Raw genomic sequence first — 20060 nt, forward strand, 5'->3', positions numbered from 1 at the left:
AGCAGCAAGAGAAAAGCAGTTGGTTACCTATAAGGGAGCACCCATACGACTATCAGCTGATTTCTCAACAGAAACTATGCAGGCCAGAAGGGAGTGGCAAGAAATATTCAAAGTGATGAATAGCGAGAATCTACAACCAACATTACTGTACCCAGCAACATTATCATTCAGAATTGAAGGTCAGCTAAAGAGCTTCACAGATAAGAAAAAGTTAAAGGAGTTCATCACCATCAAACCAGTATTATATGAAATGCTGAAAGGTATTATTTAAGAAGAGGAAGAAGATCAAGTGAATTAAAAATCTGAAGAACAGAATAAACTGGTGAATATAATAGAATCAGGGGCAAAGGGAGTGGATTGATAATTATCAGGGGGAAAGGGGTGTGGGGGTGCAGAAAGAGACTGGATTAAAATCGTACACCTGCCGGGACCGGTTTGGCTCAGTGGATAGAGCGTCGGCCTGCGGACTGAAAGGTCCCGGGTTCGATTCTGGTCAAGGGCATGTACATTGGTTGCGGGCACATCCCCAGTAGGGGATATGCAAGAGGCAGCTGGTCGATGTATCTCTCTCATCGACATTTCTAGCTATCTATCCCTCTCCCTTCCTCTCTGTGGAAAATCAATAAAATATATTTAAAAAAAAAAAAAATCGTACACCTAAGGATGAAGACAATGGGGGGGGGCAGTAAGGGCAGAGGGTGGGACGGGAACTAGGTGGAAGTGAGTTATGAGGGGAAAAAGGAGAAATAATTGTAATAATCTGAGCAATAAAGATTTATTTAAAAAAAATAAAAATAAGCCGAAGCCGGTTTGGCTCAGTGGTAGAGCGTCGGTCTGCGGACTGAAGGGTCCCAGGTTCGATTCTGGTCAAGGGCATGTACCTGGGTTGTGGGCACATCCCCAGTATGGGGGTGTGCAAGAGGCAGCTAGCTGGTCGATGTTTCTCTCTCATCAACGTTTCTAGCTCTCTATCTCTCTCCCTTCCTCTCTGTAAAAAATCAATAAAATATATTTAAAAAATAATAATAAATAAATAAATAAATAAAATAAAAATAAAAATAAAATAAAATGCCGAGAGTTAAAGACAAGGAGAACTTTAAAAGCAGCAAGAGAAAAGCAGTTAGTTAGCTATAAGGGAGCACCCATACAATTGTCAGCTGATTTCTCAACATAAACTTTGCAGGCCAGAAAGGCGTGGCAAGAAATACTCAGAGTGATGAATAGCAAGATTACTCTATCCAGCAACACTATCATTTAGAATTGGAGGTCAGATAAAGAGCTTCACAGGCAAAAAAAAAAAAAAAAAAAAAAAAAAACTATATAAATTCATCACCACCAAATCATATTACATAAAATGTTGAAGGATATTTTTTAATAATAGATTTTTTTAAATCTTTATTGTTGAAAGTATTATAGATGTATCCTTTTTTTACCCCATTGCCCCCCTCCACCCGGTTCCTACCCCACCTCAGGCCTTTACCAAGCTACTGTCTGTGTCCATAAGTAAGATCTTTGGTTAAATTTTTCCCGTTCCCTTCCCCACTTCCCTCTGAGATTCCTCAGTCTGTTTCATCCTTCCATGCCTCTGGTTCTATTTTATTCACCAGTTTATTTTGTTCATTTGATTTCTTGTTCATTTATTTTGATTTTCAGATTCAATTGTTTCTAGATATGTATTTATTTGTTTACATTTTATTATTCATATTTTTACTCCCTCCTCCCCCTCCCCAGCCTCTTCTCCCTCCTTCTCCCCATCTCCTTCCTCGTTAAAGAGAGAAACATTGATGTGAGAGAAACATTGATTGACTACCTCCTGCATACACCCCATCAGGGGATCAAATCTGCAACCTGTGCATACGTCCTGACTTGGAATCAAACCCCCCACGCTTTGTTGCATGGGAAGACACTCTAATCAACTGAGCCACACCTGCCAGGGTGCATGCAGTCATTCTTTAATGTTGTAAACTGTTACCAGAGAGCTGCCCAAGTTGAAAGGGCTCTTCCCTCCTTGGCTCTTACCACACTCATGAGAAAGAAATCAGATGAGTGACAGAAAGCAGTGTTGAAGCAAAGCAAGAGAATTTATTAAGGAAGCAAAGCACACAAATTTATTACAAATACACTTGGCATAAAGCATAAGTGGGCAACTCAGCTAGTCTGAGTGTGATTTCAAGGGTTTTGTACTTTTCCTTCCATAGTTTTCAAAGTCCCCTGCCAGATAGACTAGACTTTAAGGCCCCCTTGTTTCAGCTTTTCCCAGAATTTTTGAGAACATCTGGCAATTTTATGTTGGCAAGTCCCAAGACTGCTGATTAATTTGTTCAGTGGGTGAGATACACTCTCCCTTTTTCCTCCTCCCCCTCTTCCTGCCCTTACAGCTATATTTCCTGCCTAATATTCCCCCCCTCAAATGCTTTGGGGTTTTTTGTTATTTGTCCCCCAGACTTCATCAGTCCCTGGGTTTAGCTGGCACAAATGGCATTAATTGTGTCTTTATTCGCTATTTTCCCAGGCCAGGATGATTTAAACTATATACTCTTTGGTTGGGGAAGAGAATATAAACTATTTGCTCTTGAGTGTCTTTGCTTGGGGAAGATCAGGTCTTGAAATTCACAAGCTAGCTGCAAGCTGCCCAAACTGTTTAGCCTTAATTTTCATTTCTCAGTTCCCCATTCCACTTGAACAGGAATTTTCCTAGCTTGTTACTATCCTGCCACACACCATTAATACATTCCACGTTTAGAACATTTTTGTCACCCACAAAAAGCCCCTTGCTCGTTATCAGTTCAGAGTGATCTTTCAAAACTGCAAATTAGATCACAGAATCCATCTTTAAGTTCTTCAGAAGCTAATATTGCACTTCAAATTAAATGATGTCTTTGTCATGCCTATAAGGTCCTGCATGATGTCACTCCTATGTACCTCCCATCTTCTTCTCACTACTTTTCTACTCCTTTCCCTACACTCTTGCCATCTGAGCTCCTGTCTTCTCTTTTCCACCAGCTGGCCTTTGCAAATGGTGTTTCCTCTGCCTGGAGCACTTTCCCCTAAATGCTGGTCAGGCCTCTCTATCAAATTCCTCTGTCTATTTCCTACACACTGTTTCTACACTCTGTGACTGTCTTGTTTATTTATGGACTTACACTTCTTTTTTTTTTTCTTTTTTTTTTAATATATTTTATTGATTTTTTACAGAGAGGAAGAGAGAGGAATAGAGAGTCAGAAACATCTATGAGAGAGAATCATTGATCAGCTGCCTCTTGTACACCCCCTACTGGGGATGTGCCCACAACCAAGGTACACGCCCTTGACCGGAATTGAACCCAGGACCTTTCAGTCCGCAGACCGACGCTCTACCACTGAGCCAAACCGGTTTCGGCTGGACTTACACTTCTATAGGTCAACTTTTAATTATAGTTGACCTATAATATTCCAGGTATAAATTGTAGTGATTATATATTTATACTAGAGGTCCAATGCACAAGATTCATGCAAGAGTAGGCCTTCCTTCCCCTGACTGCCGGCACTGGCTTTCCTCTGGCCCCTAGGACTGAACACCCAGGCTTCCCTCTGGCCCCGGCTTCGATCGGAAGGATGTCCAGAATGACAGCTGGTCTAATTAGCATATTACCTTTTTATTGTTATAGATACTGTATGAAGTGATCACCCTAATATGTCTGATACCCACGTGTTATCATACACAGTTATTACTTTGGATAAAAAGGGGCCACATACTAAACCTGATAAGCTCAGGGCCTGTATGGTGGCCTAAAGTAACCACAAATAATGGTCTGAAATGAAAACTTTTAACTAAAAGTGGTTCATGGTGAGTAGTCATGTCCTACAACAATATTTTTCCCTAACAAAGGTTAATCTTCACCTAAACGAAGACTGTCTGTTGTCTTTTTACATCTAGGATGACAATATTGTTGCAATTGACTAGTTACTAATAATAGGAAAGACGCAAAGGGGGAAATCAGGCATTATAGGCACATAATTTGGGCAGCCAGGAAGCTACCATGTATCCCCGAAAATAAAACATCCTCTGAAAATAAGACCTACTTACAGGTTTCCTTCTGAGTGAAATATAAGGCATCCCCCTGAAAATAAGGCCCCCTTAGGCTCTGTCTCAGAATGGAAATTAATTTACTGTAAACTGGTCGCTAGGGCCGCCCCGACTGGCATCTAGCAACCAGTGACCTTAAGCGGAGTCCTGACGTCACTGCTGTGTGGAGGCAGAGCGGAGGTCGGAGTGAGTGGTGGGCGCAGGGCGGGAGAGAGGAGGAGCTGTGTGTAGAAGAACAGGAGGATTAGAGTGGACAGGACGCGGCAAAGGTGGTGAGTGCTGGTCTGTCTCTGGTGACACTACCTGATGCTCGCGGCTGCCCTCATGATGACTGAAGGTTCTCAGTCAGTGGCAGACCATGCTCCAGCTCAGATCCAGGCCCCAACAAGCCCAGTGACAGTTCCCAGGCAGGCCCCAGGGGGTAAATGTCTGAAAAGGGGTAGGGGGGATGTCTGGTGAAGGTATTCAGTGGCACAGGGGTGGGGGGAGGGGGATCACTTAAAATGACACAGGAGGATCAGAGGGTGCAATCAAAATGACACAGGAGGATCAAAAGGGGTTACTAAAATGGTAATCCCCCCTCTGACTCTCCTGTGCCATTTTGACTCCCCCCTCTCATCCCCCCTGTGTCATTTTAAGTGATCCCCCTCCCCCCACCTTGATACCCCAATTCCTTTTTTTTACCCCTAGAAATGAGCGCAAAAAGAAAAAGCTACTCCGTGGAGTACAAGAAAGGAATTGTGGAAGACTCTTGGGGCCAAAATCTTACTGCTTTCTGCAAAGAGAAGATGTTGAGTATCCGATTGGTCCGAAAATGGCAAGCAGAGTATGGTAACCTCATTGAACAAGTGGACAAGGGAAATGCTAAAAAGCGCAAGTGTGGATCAGGTTGGCAACCATTATTTTCTGAGCTGGAAGACCTGATCTGTGAATGGGTTGTTGACAGGAGAGCAGAGGCTTTGGTTGTGAATAGGGCTCAGATTCAAGAATTTGCCCTTGCAATGACACCACAGTTTGACATAGCCCCCGAAGACTTCAAAGCATCACAACACTGGCTGGATAATTTCCTTCAGCGAAGTGAACTGTCTTTAAGAAGATCTACAACACTGTTTATGTTGGAAGATACTCGAGTTATTAAGCGAGCTCTTGCATTCAAGTCCTTTATTGATGATGCTGACTTCTCTAAATACAATCTTTCCAACATGATTGCTATGGATGAAACTGCAGTGTTTATGGGCCAATCATCTCAAACAACAATTGAACAGAGGGGTGCCTCCTTAGTGTACATTCCCTCCACTGCTTACGAAAGTGCATGTGTTTCCTGTATTTTGGCAAAGTGCATGTGTTTCCTGTATTTTGGCAATTTTAATGCCATCCAATTTAATTGGATGGCATTAAAATCCCACCTTTAATCATTTCTAAGGGCAAGAAGGAAAAGATTGAACGTGTTTTGGGCGTTTTTATTCTTGAAACTGAAAAAGCCTGGGCCGTACAAGCAGTTATAAGGAAGTGGGTTGATTTAATGCTGCCGCTTGTTACGCCAGGGAGCCAAAGAGGTCTACTAGTCTGGGATGCAGCCAGCACTCACCGCACTAAAGACATGAAGACATTTCTTCATAAAAGAAAAATAGATCAGATAATGATTCTCGCAGGAATAACGGCCTATCTCCAGACTCTTGATATTGCAATAAGCAAGCCATTCAAAGACAATTTGCGCATGGAAATTAATGACTACATTGAAAATAGAATGGAGAGAAATCAGCGTGGAAACTTTGTGAAACCTAAACTGCAAGAAGTTGTGACTTGGGTGAAGAATTCATGGGAGAAAATCACTGACAGTTGCATTGCAAATGCACTGCGAGCAGGCTACCTTGACAAGAAGTACTCATTTAAAGACAGTGCTATTGCTAAACATGAGAGATTTGGTCCACTGATTCTGAAAGAAATGGAGTCACAAGAAATTCACCAGGAAATTCAGGAATTTGATTGTTATGATAATGTTCCAGAAGATGATGACATGATTGTCATTGAATAAATGAGTAAATTCTTGATACTGTAGGATTCACAGTTTGTCTGGTTTGTGTTGACAACTACCGTACTACTGTACCATATACAGGTAATAAATTTCCTTTATTTTCATTTAACAATAAATGTGTACCGTATTCTTCTTCATGGAAAAATAAGACATCCCCTGAAAATAAGACCTAGCGCATCTTTGGGAGCAAAAATTAATATAAGACACTGTCTTATTTTCAGGGAAACAGGGTAGTTTCACACTCCCCAGGGATCCAACGAAGGGGGCATCGATGTATGCCCATAAAGTTGGAGGAACTAACTTCTTAAAAAAATATATTTTACTGATTTTTTACAGAGAGGAAGGGAGAAGGATAGAGCTAGAAACATCGATGAGAGAGAAACATCGATGAGAGAGAAACATCTACCAGCCGCCTCCCACAAACCCCCCACCGGGAATGTGCCCACAACCATTGCACATGTCCTCACCCAGAATTGAACCTGGGACCCTTCAGTCTGCAGGCAGACACCCTATCCACTGAGCCAAACCGGTTTCGGCGAGAAACTAGCTTTAACTTGTTGTCAGTCACACCTGGGAACAGAAGGTATTGGCCAGAATGGGCATACCATTGCAAGTGCATGGACATTTGGAGATAAATAATCCCCTAAACACAAGAAGTTTACTCTCATGGAACTCTTTTTTTATTTAATTTTTTTTTTTTATTGATTTCAGAGAGGAATGGAGATGGAGAGAGAGGGAGAGATAGAAACATCAATGATGAGAGAGAATCATTGATCACCTGTCTCCTACAAGCCCTACATTAGGGATTGAGTCCACAACTGGGCATGTGCCCCAACCTGGAATAAAACTATGACCTCCTGGTTCATATGTCGATGCTCAAACCACTGAGCATGCTGGTCAAGCATCTCTTGAGAGTCTTTTTTTTAAAAAAAATATATTTTATTGATATTTTACAGAGAGGAAGGGAGAGGGATAGAAAGTTAGAAACATCGATGACAGAGAATCATTGATCAGCTGCCTCTTGCACATCCTCTACTGGGGATGTGCCCATAACCAAGGTACATGCCCTTGACCGGAATCGAACCTGGGACCCTTGAGTCCACAGGCCGACACTCTATCCACTGAGCCAAACCGTTTTTGGCTCTTCAGACTCTTGTTGCTTATGTGGCACTTGGCTCTTGGCTCCCTTGCATTTTCCCCTGTGTCCCAGGGCCATTCAGACCCCAACATGCAATGACTGTTAACTATCCTATACCCACCATAGTTAAAAGCAATGAGCTGAGGGACTACAGTTAGCCTGATGTTGACCTGGCTCCACCATGGAATGAAAACTCTGGACACTGACTGATCTTAGCTCTACTGAAACCCAAGCTACACTTCTATGACTGGAATAAGGGAAATGGACTTTGAAAATCCAGAAATATAATTCCACAGAAATAAAACTTTCTACTATATTACAATCTCCCTTGGGAGCCTCCAAAAATACTTATTCCAGCAATATTCCAAGGACTCCACCCCCAGCAGCAACCAGGGGAGACGAGGTCCTCTCTTCTCCTGGAACTATCACACTTGTTATAGATTGGGAGGTTGTGTCAATGAAACAAATGAAAGACTACATGGATGAAAAAGGGGCCACATACTAAGCCTGACTAAACCTCAGGGACCTTCATGGTGGCCTTACAAACTCAGAGGCCTAAAATAATCACAAAGGGTGGTCTGAAATTAATTAATTAATTAATTAATTTTTATTTTATTTTATTTATTTATTTATTTATTTTTTACCTAAAAGCAGTTTATGGTGGGTAGTCATGTCCTAGGTCAGTTTGTCCCCTGACAAAGGTCTATCTTTACCTTCACTGAGCCTTTCTATTGTCTCTTTGCATCTAGGATAACATATCTTTGGAATGTCAAAGTAATTTTGTAGTAGGCAGGTAGACAGTCCTGAGCAGAGCAAGAATGGGTGCACAAAGCCCTGGGCACCTTGCCAAGGACAATTGAGGGGTGGGGCCTCACCCCCAGGGTGACCTTTCCTCCCCTAGCATATTGCTGGTCATGTGGTTTGGACCCTCTGACCTTTCCTCCCTAGAGATAACATTTAGGCCTCAGGGTGTATTTCATCTCCAGGCCCAGAAAGCAGCAAAACCAGACAAGCAACCCCACTGCTGACCTCAGGACCAGCTGCACTGGATAATGACGCCCTGGCACCGACCAATCAAGGCACCAACCAATCAATCAGTGGAGACCTAGACCCTGAAAGAACACACATGGAAAGCTCTGAATATTCTATTCAGATCTTCCCCTGGAACCTCCCATAAGAGCCCACCCTTAAATTCCTCAGGATGGAGGATCCAGTGCACTCTCCCTTCCAGGAGCATGCCCACAACAACAAAAACATCTGGCTGCAAATGTTAATAGTTTCATGACTGAGAAACCCTGCTCTAAAATAATACAAAACAATTTTTAATGTGGTCAAGATTTCATAATAAATATTTGAATATAAAACAAATTAAGGTAGTAGAAGAAAAAAAAAAGAATCTACCTAATAAAAGAGTAGCATGCTAATTGAATGTACCTTTGTGACACCCACCAGCCAATAAGGAGTGAGTATGCAAATTAACCCAACAAAGATGGCAAGTTAATTTGCATGCTCAAGCACCAAGCGGCCGAGGGTGGGGCGGGATGCCTGTGTCATCGCCATGACGATGACACAGGCATTCCACACCACCCCAGCCACTCCGGGCCTCTGGGCAGCATTGGAAGGCAGAAAGGCAGCTCCAGCCAGAGCGAAGGCGGTGCCAACAGCCAGGGGAAGGAAGGCCCATTCTTGCACTAATCTTCATGCATCAGGCCGCTAGTATTTATATAACTTTTGGGGGAAAAGTCCCTAAATAAGTCTGGAAACCAAGAAGTTAAAAGAAATATATATTTGACTACACACAAATCTTAAAATTTTCTAGAAAAATGACATAAAAAACTATATAAGCAAATGATAGGCTAAGAAAATATTTATAAAATATGTGAAACACGAAGAGCCAAAAGCCTTAATATATATAATAGCACCTACAATTTTACAGAACAGTAAAAAAACAGAACGTGCCCTGACCAGGCACCTCAGTTGGTTAAAAAGCCATCCAATACGCCAAGATTGAGAGTTCCCTAGTCAAAGTGCATACAAGAAGCAAGGAATGTATATATAAATGGAACAACAAGTCAATATTTACCAATCTATTTCCCTTGCTCTCTAAAATCAATCAATCATATATAATAAAAGGTCAGCCATCATAAGCATTACAACCAGAATGACCAGATACCAGAACCACCACAGCCCCTCGCTGGGCTGGCCCTGCCCCCAAACAAGCAGTTAGGGCTATCAGACAGGCAGGCAGAGTGGTGAGAGGTGATCAGGTAGGCAGGCAAGTGGTTAGGGGCAATCAGGTAGACAGGTGAGCAGTTAGGGGCTATCAGGTAGGCAGATGACCCCTCACAGGACTGGTCCTGCCGCCTAGCAAAGAAAGAGGGAAGCCTAGGCCACCTTCAGCGATCTGGGAAAGCCAATGGCCACCTAGGCCACTGGACAGCAATCGCCCCACAGAGGGAGGCCCAGGCCAGGCAAGTCATCGCACCCCACGCCTGTTGCCTGCAGAGGGAGGCCACTGGTGGAACAGGAGCGGGGACAGCGCTACACAGATGGCAAGCAGTAGCAGTGGCGGGGGTGGGGTCAGCTGCTTGCAGCTGGGGAAAAGAAAGCCCCAATAGACCCTGATCTCAGACCAGGCCCAGGGACTCTACCTGAGGGGTCCCGGATTGTGAGAGGGTGCAGGCCGGGCTGAGGGACACCCCCAAGTGCACAAATTTCTGTGTACCAGAACTCTAGTCAATAAATAAGAGGAAGAAAACAGGACATAAGTGGCCTCACAAGTACTCAGAGAAATGCAAATTAAAGCAGTAGTACGATTGAGTCGTGTCCATAGTCCTTTATCCCCAATCCAAAATGCATCGTTCTGGAAATCAGAAAGCTTTTTGGACTTTAAATTTACGTGCTCAGCCCCAGCCAACCAAGGCCAGGGAGCCGCTCTGCTGTGATGAATGCAAGTTAGCGTTTGGATTTACTCCTGAACCCAGCCGCAGTTCTGTTGGCAAAGAAGCAGAAGCGGGGAATAATGTTACACAGGCAGCCCAGTGTTGGGTGCAGAACAAGAAGGGAGAAAGGAAGGACATTTGAAAGATGGAAGAATTACCCAAAAGACTAAATTAAATCCAGATTGTCACCATCAAAGAGCAAATATGCCCTGTTTCCTTCCAATGAGAGGACTCACAGTTCAAATGTTGAAAACAGCTTTGTAATACCCCTAAATTTCATTTAGTCTTTGAAGGAGTCACCTCAGTCAACAGCCACCAATCAATCAATCAATCATCCAGGAGACAGGCAGCATCCCACCCATGCTGCACTAAAGCCCTGGCCTTCCTTACTTTCCACACCTTTCCCCGCTTCCCGCACCCTGGTCTGTTGATTGCTTTGGTCCTGGAATTCAATATTTATTTTAGAGTTGAATTATTGCTGAGTCAATGAGTCTGAGAAACGTAAGGCTTGCCAGGCCCAGGGCAGTGCAAAGTCACTGGTAGTGTGTGGGGTGGAGTGGGTTGAAGGCACCTGAACAACAGGAACCGAAAATCCCAAGGAGAGAGCCAGATTGGGGCAGAGAGGAGGGAGCTCAGGCAATGACTATTTCAGGCCAGACCTCAATGCAGGTGCTCCCCGCTGTCTCCCGGGGGCCTCTCAGCAATCCCAAACCTCCCGGAAGCAGGCTCAGGGATGTGCACAGGCAGAGATCGGCCAGCGGGCAGAGCAGATCCAGACTCTGGGCCATGTCCAAATCCAGTGCCCCTTTCATTCTCCAGTCGGTTCGATGGCCTAGGGCCGTGGTCGTCAAACTGCAGCTCGAGAGCCACATGCGGCTCCTTGAGTGTGGCTCTTCCACAAATAAACCACAGCCTGGGTGAGTCTATTTTGAAGAAGTGGGGTTAGAAGAAGTTTAAGTTTAAAAAATTTGGCTCTCAAAAGAAATTTCAATCGTTCTACTGTTGATATTTGGCTCTGTGGACTAATGAGTTTGCCGACCACTGGCCCAAGGCAACTGGCCAAGAGGGACATTAGAGGAGCTTCAATCTGGGGGAGAAGCCCTGGGCTCCTGACTACTGAGGCACCCAAGGGAGAGGAGGCACCAGAAACTCAAAGCAGCTTCAGAGCGTGTAGGAACAAACAAATCCAATGCCCCACCTGCACGCCCACCTCAAGGAAGGTGCTGCCCCTACTGGAGGCGCAGGCCCAGGCTCCGCATTCCCAGTCCCAACCGTGCAGAAGCTGTGAGAGGCTGGGCCTGGGGAGGTGACTCAGCCCCGCAAAGTCCTTCCCTTGTTAGTGCAGGGAAAGTGGGTTAAACCTATGTCTACTGATTCCCACGTGGAAGCGAATTAGGGCAGGGTAAGGATTTTTGCTTTTCTTTTTAAGCTCTGCTATTTTTTTTAAAAAATATATTTTTATTGATTTTATACAGAGAGGAAGGGAGAGAGATAGAGAGTTAGAAACATCGATGAGAGAGAGTCATCGATCAGCTGCCTCTTGCACACTCCCTACTGGGGATATGCCCGCAACCAAGGTACATGCCCTTGACCGGAATCGAACCCGGGACCCTTCAGTCCCCAAGCCGACGCTCTATCCATTGAGCCAAACCGGTCCCGGCTTAAGCTCTGCTATTTAAATACTAAACATACTCTTTGACAGATTTGTAAGCTTGTATTAATTTGGTGGAGTGCACTATTCTGTATCTGACTTGGCCTGGGTTCTCCTGAAAGCAGAGCCTGTGAGTTGATTCAGGAGGTGACGGTGAGAAGTGTAAGCGGCCAGGAAAGGAGAGGGTGCCAACATAAGCCCGTGTTGCCGTGCTGCCGAGGTGATCTCCATGCAGTCCCCCGGGACACTCTGGGGACCTTATGAATTGTGTCTCAGAACGCCCTCTGGGGTCAAAGAGGAGGAATTTACCCACTTCCACTGCAGCACGGTCTGAAGGGATATTCTGTCTGGCACCTGCAAAGCCTGCCCAGTTGGTCTCCCGTTAGGGTTTAGAAGTGAGAAAAGGTACACTGACCTCACAACTCTAAGGAAACCATTCACAATGGAGGCAGAGCGCTTCACGTCAGGGCTATGGGTGTGGGAGGGATTCAGGGAAGTGGGACAGCTTGACTAGAGGATGAAGGCACGTGCAACTTTGATGCATGTTGTCAAATTTTCAAAATATATATATTGATTTTAGAGAGGGAGAGATAGAAACATCGATGATGGAATCATTGATCAGCTGTCTCCTGCATGCCCCCCACTGGGGCCAAGCCCGCAACCCAGTCATGTGCCCTGACTCGGAATCGAACCATAGGTTCATACGTTGACTCTCAACCACTGAGCCATGCCAGCTGGGCAGGTTATATGTCCCCTGTCAACTCATGTGAACACCAGTTCTCCCACAGCCTTGCCTGCAGAGTATTTTGCAAACCCTTAGGCTGTAGCTGGGAAAGGACAACTTAGTGCATTTTTATTTATTTATTTATTTATTTATTTATTTATTTATTTATTTATTTTAAATATTTTATTAATTTTTCATAGAGAAGAAGGGAGAGGGATAGAGAGCTAGAAACGTTGATAAGAGAGAAACATCGACCAGCTGCTTCTTGCACACTCCGCCCCCCCCCCCCCCCCCCCACTGGGGATGTGCTCGCAACCAATGTACATGCCCTTGACCGGAATCGAACCTGGGACCTTTCAGTCCCCAGACCGACGCTCTATCCACTGAGCCAAACCGGTTTCGGCAACTTAGTGCATTTTTATTTTGCATTTCTGTTTTATAAGCAAAATTGAGCATCCCACCTTATTCACAAGGCTTTTCATTGCAATATTGATTGCATTGGAAATTATAGGAAACACAAAACCACCATGAGATACCATCTCAGACCCATTAGGATGGCTACTAATAAACAAGTGTTGATAAGGATGTAGATAAATTAGAACCCTGTGCACATGTGAAATGATGCAGCCAGTATGGAAAATAGTATGGAGGTTCCTAAAAAAAAAGTACTATAGAATTCCCATGTGACCCAGCAATTTCACTCACTTCTAGGTATACACTGTACAGAATTGAGAGCAGGGTCTCAAAGAAATATTAGCACACTCATGTTCGTAAAAGCACTATACATAATAGCCAAGAGGTGAAAGAAACACATGTGCCCACTAACAGATGAATGGATAAACAAAACATGGGAAATTCTGACACATGTTATGACATGAATGAAGCTTGAGGGCATTATGCTAAGTGAAATGAGCCAGATAGAAAAAGGCAAATACTGTGTGATTTCACTTCCATATGGTACTTAGTCTAATTCAGAGACACAGAAAGTAGAGTGGTGGTCACCAGGAGAGGGAGGAAGGTGAAATGAGCAGCTGTGTTCAATGGGTCTGGAATTTCAGTTTTGCACGTTCTGGAGTGGATGGTGGTGATGGCTGCACAACAATGTGAATACATTTCATGCTATTGAACTGCACACCTAAAAATGGCTTAGATGGTAAATTTATATAATTGTATTTCACCATAATATTTAAAATATATTTTTTATTGATTTCAGAGAGAGGAAGGAAGGGGATCAATTATAAGAGAGAATGATAGATCCACTGTCCCCTACTGAGGATCGAGCCCAAAACCCATCATGTGCCCTAATCTCCTGGTTCATAATCACTGAGGTACACTGGCCACTAGAGGAGCAGTTTTCAATCATTTCATCTCATGGCTCACAAAACTAATTACTAAATTCTGCAGCGCACCAAGAAATAGATTATTTTTTTTCTGAACCCCCCCCAAAAAGGTATAATTTTGATTATTCACATTTGGATGGCTATTGTGGTATTGGCTGTTGTCATTTTTTTAAAAAAAATATATATTTTATTGATTTTGTACAGAGAGGAAGGGAGAGAGATAGAGAGTTAGAAACATCGATGAGAGAGAGTCATCGACCAGCTGCCTCCTGCACACCCCCCACTGGGGATATGCCTGCAATCAAGGTACATGCCCTTGACCGGAATCGAACACGGGACCCTTCAGTCCCCAAGCCAATGCTTTATCCACTGATCCAAACCAATCTCGGCGTGTTGTCATTTTTTTTACTTGACAAATCTAAAGGAAAAGAGGTCAGTGCCTATGACTAAATAGTCAGTTGTTGCACGTTTTCAACTGGCACTCCGGTTGAAAATTGCTGACTGGAGAGAGAAGATCGGGGTAGAGAGACAGTGTGGAATGTATTATTACACACAGTATTTGAAAAACGTCATCAGTATCCAGTTAGTTGGATTGATGCTCTGCAATCTCGATAAGCATAGCCTGAGAAGGGCAAGGGTGGTGGTTTTTGAGATTTATCCCACTCGGATATAAATTTTTTACTTTTATTTTTTAAAAAATATATTTTATTGATTTTTTACAGAGAGGAAGGGAGAGAGATAGAGAGCTAGAAACGTCGATGAGAGAGAAACATCAACCAGCTGCCTCTTGCACACCCCCTACTGGGGATGTGCCCGCAACCAAGGTACATGCCCTTGACCAGAATCGAACCCGGAACCTTTCAGTCCGCAGACCGACGCTCCACCACTGAGCCAAACCGGTTTCGGCGGATACAATTTTTTAAAAAGAAAACAATATTGGTGAGGGTGTAGACATTGGACCTATTAAAAAAAAGAAAAGGAGCTAGAGGTCACATGTCTTTAACTGAGAGAAGAGGCATTTTTCCCTCAAGGGCAGGGGTTTTCCCGCCAAGGGGGTTGTTGCCCCAGTTGCCAGCTCACTGACCTTGCATCTCCCTATGCTTGGGCACTGGTCTGGTTTTCCACTGGGTGTCAGGATTCCATTGGGTAGCTTAATGGGGTGGATAGGGATAACTTCAAAGAACGTGTGCATGGTCGAAGCCGGTTTGGCTCAGTGGTAGAGCGTCGGTCTGCGGACTGAAAGGTCCCAGGTTCGATTCCGGTCAAGGGCATGTACATTGGTTGCGGGCACATTCCCGATAGGGGGTGTGCAGGAGACAGCTGGTCGATGTCTCTCTCTCATCGATGTTTCTGGCTCTCTATCTCTCCCTTCCTCTCTGTAAAAACTCAATAAAATATATTAAAAAAAAAAAAAAAAAAAAGAACGTGTGCATGGAATCTTCTCCGAGCAATAAGAATTTAGGACTCTCAGAGCCCCACAGTGGAACCCAGCTCGCCTTGCTCCTCAGCAGCAGACTGAAGGCTTCCAGCAAGTGTTAGCTGCTCAACACCATGATGGGCAGGTTTGCCACCGGACGCACTCTTAGGAACTGGGTGTCCCTTCTCTCACTTTATAAAATGGGGAAGTTACACTAATCAGTCTTATTTGATATATTAAATTACACAGGAAGCATTATCAAATAAATTATGCTAAACCTTTGATATATTGTTCATATAAATGTTCTAAAAATTAGATAAAAATCCTAAAATTCTGACATTTTGGTAAGTTAAAAAAATAACACTTAATCCTTCTTAAAGTTATAACTCTTATCATGTCTTTAACATGTTAACACCTACGAACTACTTATAACATTGTCCACAGAGACTGAAGGGAGAAAAATAAAAAGGTCTTTTTTTAATCCTTACCTGAGGATATTTTTTTCCATCGATTTTTAGAGTGGAAAGGAAGGAAGAAGGCGGGGGACGGGGGCGGAGAGGGAGAGAGATACTTCAATGTGAGAAAGACACTTCAACTGATTGCCTCCTGCGTGCTCTCCAACCTGGCCAGGGATGGGACCTACAACCCAAGTGCATGCCCTTTGGTTCTCCAGCTGATGCTCTAACCACTTAGCAATACCAGCCAGGGCAAGGCCTTTTATTTATCTATTAAAAAACAAACAAAACATATATTATCTCACAGTTCTAGAAACCAAAATCCAAAGTCACTGGGCCCAAGTCAAGGTGATGGTAGGTAGGGATGGAGGATGAAGAAAGAATCTATTCCTCGCCTCTTCTAACTTCTGGTAGTTGTTGGCATTCCTTGGCTTATGTCTGCATTGCTCTAGTCAAGGGCAAAGCCTTTTAAAAATATGACTGCCCAGCGGAGAGGCTCAGTGACTGGGCATTCCCATGCACAGAAAGGTTTTGGCTGGATTCCTGATCAGGGCACATGCTGGGGTTAGTGGTCGTGAGTTAGGGGGTGTGCAGGAGGTAGCTGATTGATATTCGTGCTCACATTAATGTTTCTCTCTCCGTCTTTCTTCCTCTCTCTCTAAAAATCAATTTTTAAAAATCTTTAAAACAGACTGTAGATCCCTGCCAAAATTAATTTGTAAAACAGCTGTAGTGTTTACAAAACTACTAGAAAATAATAAGGCCTTAGCCAGTTTGGCTTAGTGGATAGCGTGTCGGCCGGTGAACTGGAGTCCTGACTGAAGGGTCCCAGGTTCAATTCTGATCAAGGGCACATGCCCCAGTGGGGCATGTAGGAGGCAGCTGATCAATGATTCTCTCTTATCATTGATGTTTCTGTCTCTCTCTCTCTCTCCCTCTCCCTTCCTGTCTGAAATAAAATTAAAAAAAGAAAAAGAAAATCATGAAACAAAATGACTGTATATGAAAAATAAGGACATGTTTTCAGTAGAAGAAGCTATGAAGTATAGAGATGCACTGTTGTTGAGGGAAAGGAAAATAGAATATTTTTTAAATAAGGGTATAAACGATATGGGTGGTTTTTGTTTGGTTTGGTTTTAGTTTTGGATTTTTGTTTTTGTATAAAAAGAAATAGAAAAGTAATTTTGTCCTAAAGTAAAACTGTTTCAAAATAAGACAAGAAAAGATACAACAAAACTGAAAGTTATAAAAACTAAAAATGGAACTCCCATTTGATCCAGTGATCCCACTTCTAGGAATATATCCCAAGAAACTAGAAACACCAATCAGAAAGGATATATGCACCCCTATGTTCATAGCAGCACAATTTACCATAGCTAAGATTTGGAAACAGCCTAAGTGCCCATCAGCAGGTGAGTGGATTAAAAACTTGTGGTACATCTACATAATGGAATACTATGCTGTGGTAAAAAATGGACCTGGAGAGCATTATGCTACTAAGTGAAATAAGCCAGTCAGAGAAAGATATCACATGATCTCACTCATTTATGGAATATAATGAACAACATAAACTGATGAACGAAGCAGAGACAGAGAAATATTGATCAGAAAGTCAAACCTCAGAGGGAAGGTAAGGGAGGGTGGGGGTAAAGGGGAGAGATCAACCAAAGGACTTGTATGCATGCATATAAGCCTAACCAATGGATACAGAGAACAGAGGGGTGAGGGCATGAGTGAGGGGGTTGGGGGAAGGGAGTAATGGAATAAATAAATTTAAGAAACACCTGAAAGTTATATATAAGTTGCAGAAATTTTGTGGAAATTACAGAAGGTTCATGGAGGGATCTTGAGAAAATAATTTTATAGATGGTCAAAGTAACTAAAGATGGAATGGCTAAGACAACTGCATTCTTTATATGTATGTATGAGAATTGACCAGCTTTTCAACCATAGCCATTTTTAAAAAATTATCTGGGCCCTGACCAGTGTGGCTCAGTGGATAGAGCATCACCTGCGGACTGGGGCGTCTTGGGTTCGATTCCGGTCAAGAGTGTGTACCTTGATTGCAGGCATATTCCCATGGGGGGTGTGCAGGGGGCGGCTGATCAATGTTTCTGGCTTTCTCTCTCCATTCCTCTTGGTTGAAAATCAATAGAATATATATATTTTTAAATTATCTGCCTCTCTGCTTCTCCTGTTCGTCAGACAGCCTCTCCTCCTGTGCTGTGCCAGCCGCCACAACCCTGAGACACGATGGTGAAGGTTGGAGTGAATGGATTTGGCCGCATTGGGTGCCTGGTCACCAGGGCTGCTTTTAACTCTGGCAAAGTGGACATTGTCGCCATCAATGACCCTTCACTGACCTCTTCTACATGGTCTACATCAGGGGTCTTCAAACTACGGCCCGCGGGCCACATGCAGCCCCCAGGGGAGTCTGATCCTGCCCGCCAGGTTTTTTGGGCAGTGAGCGAAGCCAAGGTGTTACAGTAGGGATTAGTAGTTCATATAGTCCGGCCCTCCAGCTCTCTGAGGGACCGTGATCTGGCCCCCACTTTTAAAAAGTTTGAGGACCCCTGGTCTACATGCTCCAGTATGAGTCTACTCATGGCAAGTTCAAAGGCACAGGACAGCAAGGCTGAGAACGGGAAGCTTGCCATCAGTGGAAAGCCCATCTCCATCTTCCAGGAGTGAGATCCCGCCAACGTCAAATGGGGTGATGCTGGTGCTGAGTATGTGGTGGCGTCCACTGGTGTCTTCACTGCCAGGGAGAAGGCCGGGCTCACTGGAAGGGCGGAGCCAAGAGGGTCATCGTCTCTGCCCCTTCTGCGGATGCCCCATGTTTGTGATGGGTGTGAACTATGACAAGTATGACAACCCCCTCACGACTGTCAGCAATGCCTCCTGCACCACCAACTGCTTGGCCCCCCGGCCAAGGTCATCCGTGACAACTTAGGCATCATGAAGGGACTCATGACCACCGTCCATGCCATCATGCCTCCCTGGATGGCCCTCTGGGAAGCTGTGGTGTGATGGGCGAGGGGCTGCTTCTGCTGGTCCTGCCAAGGCTGCGGGCACGGTCATCCCTGAGCTGAATGGGAAGCTCACAGGCATGGCCTTCCGTGTCCCCACCCCCAATGTGTCGGTTGTGGATCTGACCTGCTGCCTGAAGAAAGCTGCCAAATACGATGATATCAGGAAGGTAGTGAAGCCCTAACCAGTTTGGCTCAGTGGATAGAGCCAAGTGAAGATAAATGTTTTAAGGAGGAGGAGGAGAGATCAACTGCTGATGGACAGGCCAAGATGAGGATGGAGAATTTTTAATTGGCCAAAGGATTCAACAAAATTGGAAGTAACAGCATCCTTGACAAAAGCAGGCTAGAGAGAGTGTGGTAGAGATGGTGGGGGAGGGGGCGGGGAAGGTAGGTTAAGAGGTCTGAATTGAGGGAGATTAAGAGCAAAGAAGGAGAGGAGGAATTTAAGACAGAATATAAGTAGCTTTCTGGAGTTTTGTTATAAAGGGAAATGCGGTGGCAGCTGGAAGCTAATGGAGAATCAAGAAAGATTTTAAAAATATATATATATTTTTTTTTTCGGTTTCGGCAAATTTTATTTTTTTTAATTAAATTTTTATCTGTGTACATATTTTAACATTGCCCCCCCCCCCCCATACCTACCTTCCCTCCTCAGAGTTTTGTATCCATTGGTTGTACTTATATGCATGTATACAAGTCCTTTGGTTGATCTCTTGTCTCCCCCAGATCTCCCTACCCTCCGCGCTGTAATTTGAAGATTTAAAAAAAATATTTTATTGATTTTTTTTTACAGAGAGGAAGGGAGAGAGATAGAGAGTTAGAAACATCAATTAGAGAGAAACATTGATCAGCTACTTCCTGCACACCTCCTACTGGGGATGTGCTCGCAACCAAGATACATGCCCTTTTACCGGAATCGAACCCGGGACCCCTCAGTCCATAGGCCGATGCTCTATCCACTGAGCCAAACCAGTTTTGGCAAGAAAGGTTTTTTTAGATATACCGACCTGATACACCAAGTTTGTTAGTTTGATTCCCTATCAGGCAACATACAAAAATCAACCAATGAATGCCATAAATAAGTGAAAAAACAAATTGAAGTTACTCTCTCTAAAATCAATTTTAAACACACACACACAAAAAAAATTTCCAAGATGGGTGACCAACCAGGATCTCATTTCTCATCTTTCCTCTTGCTGTAGACAAAAACCTATAGCCTTTTTTACCTTCCTCCTCAAGCCAAAAAATATTTTTGCAAAG

The 20060-nt window shown here is 43.9% G+C and overlaps 1 protein-coding gene and 1 pseudogene across 2 annotated transcripts in view; one reads left to right on the forward strand and one right to left on the reverse strand.

The window, feature by feature from the left end:
• Positions 1 to 20060, reverse strand: part of CBY3 (chibby family member 3) — a 39604-nt gene that overhangs the window by 9827 nt on the left and 9717 nt on the right.
• LOC311622629 (glyceraldehyde-3-phosphate dehydrogenase-like) lies at positions 18351 to 19083 on the forward strand (annotated as a pseudogene). The gene has a single exon. The product of its transcript is annotated as a glyceraldehyde-3-phosphate dehydrogenase-like (transcript).

The sequence above is a fragment of the Pipistrellus hanaki genome (assembly GCF_964339955.1).
Source record: "Pipistrellus hanaki genome assembly, chromosome: 5".
In the NCBI taxonomy this organism is placed as follows: Eukaryota; Metazoa; Chordata; class Mammalia; order Chiroptera; family Vespertilionidae; genus Pipistrellus; species Pipistrellus hanaki.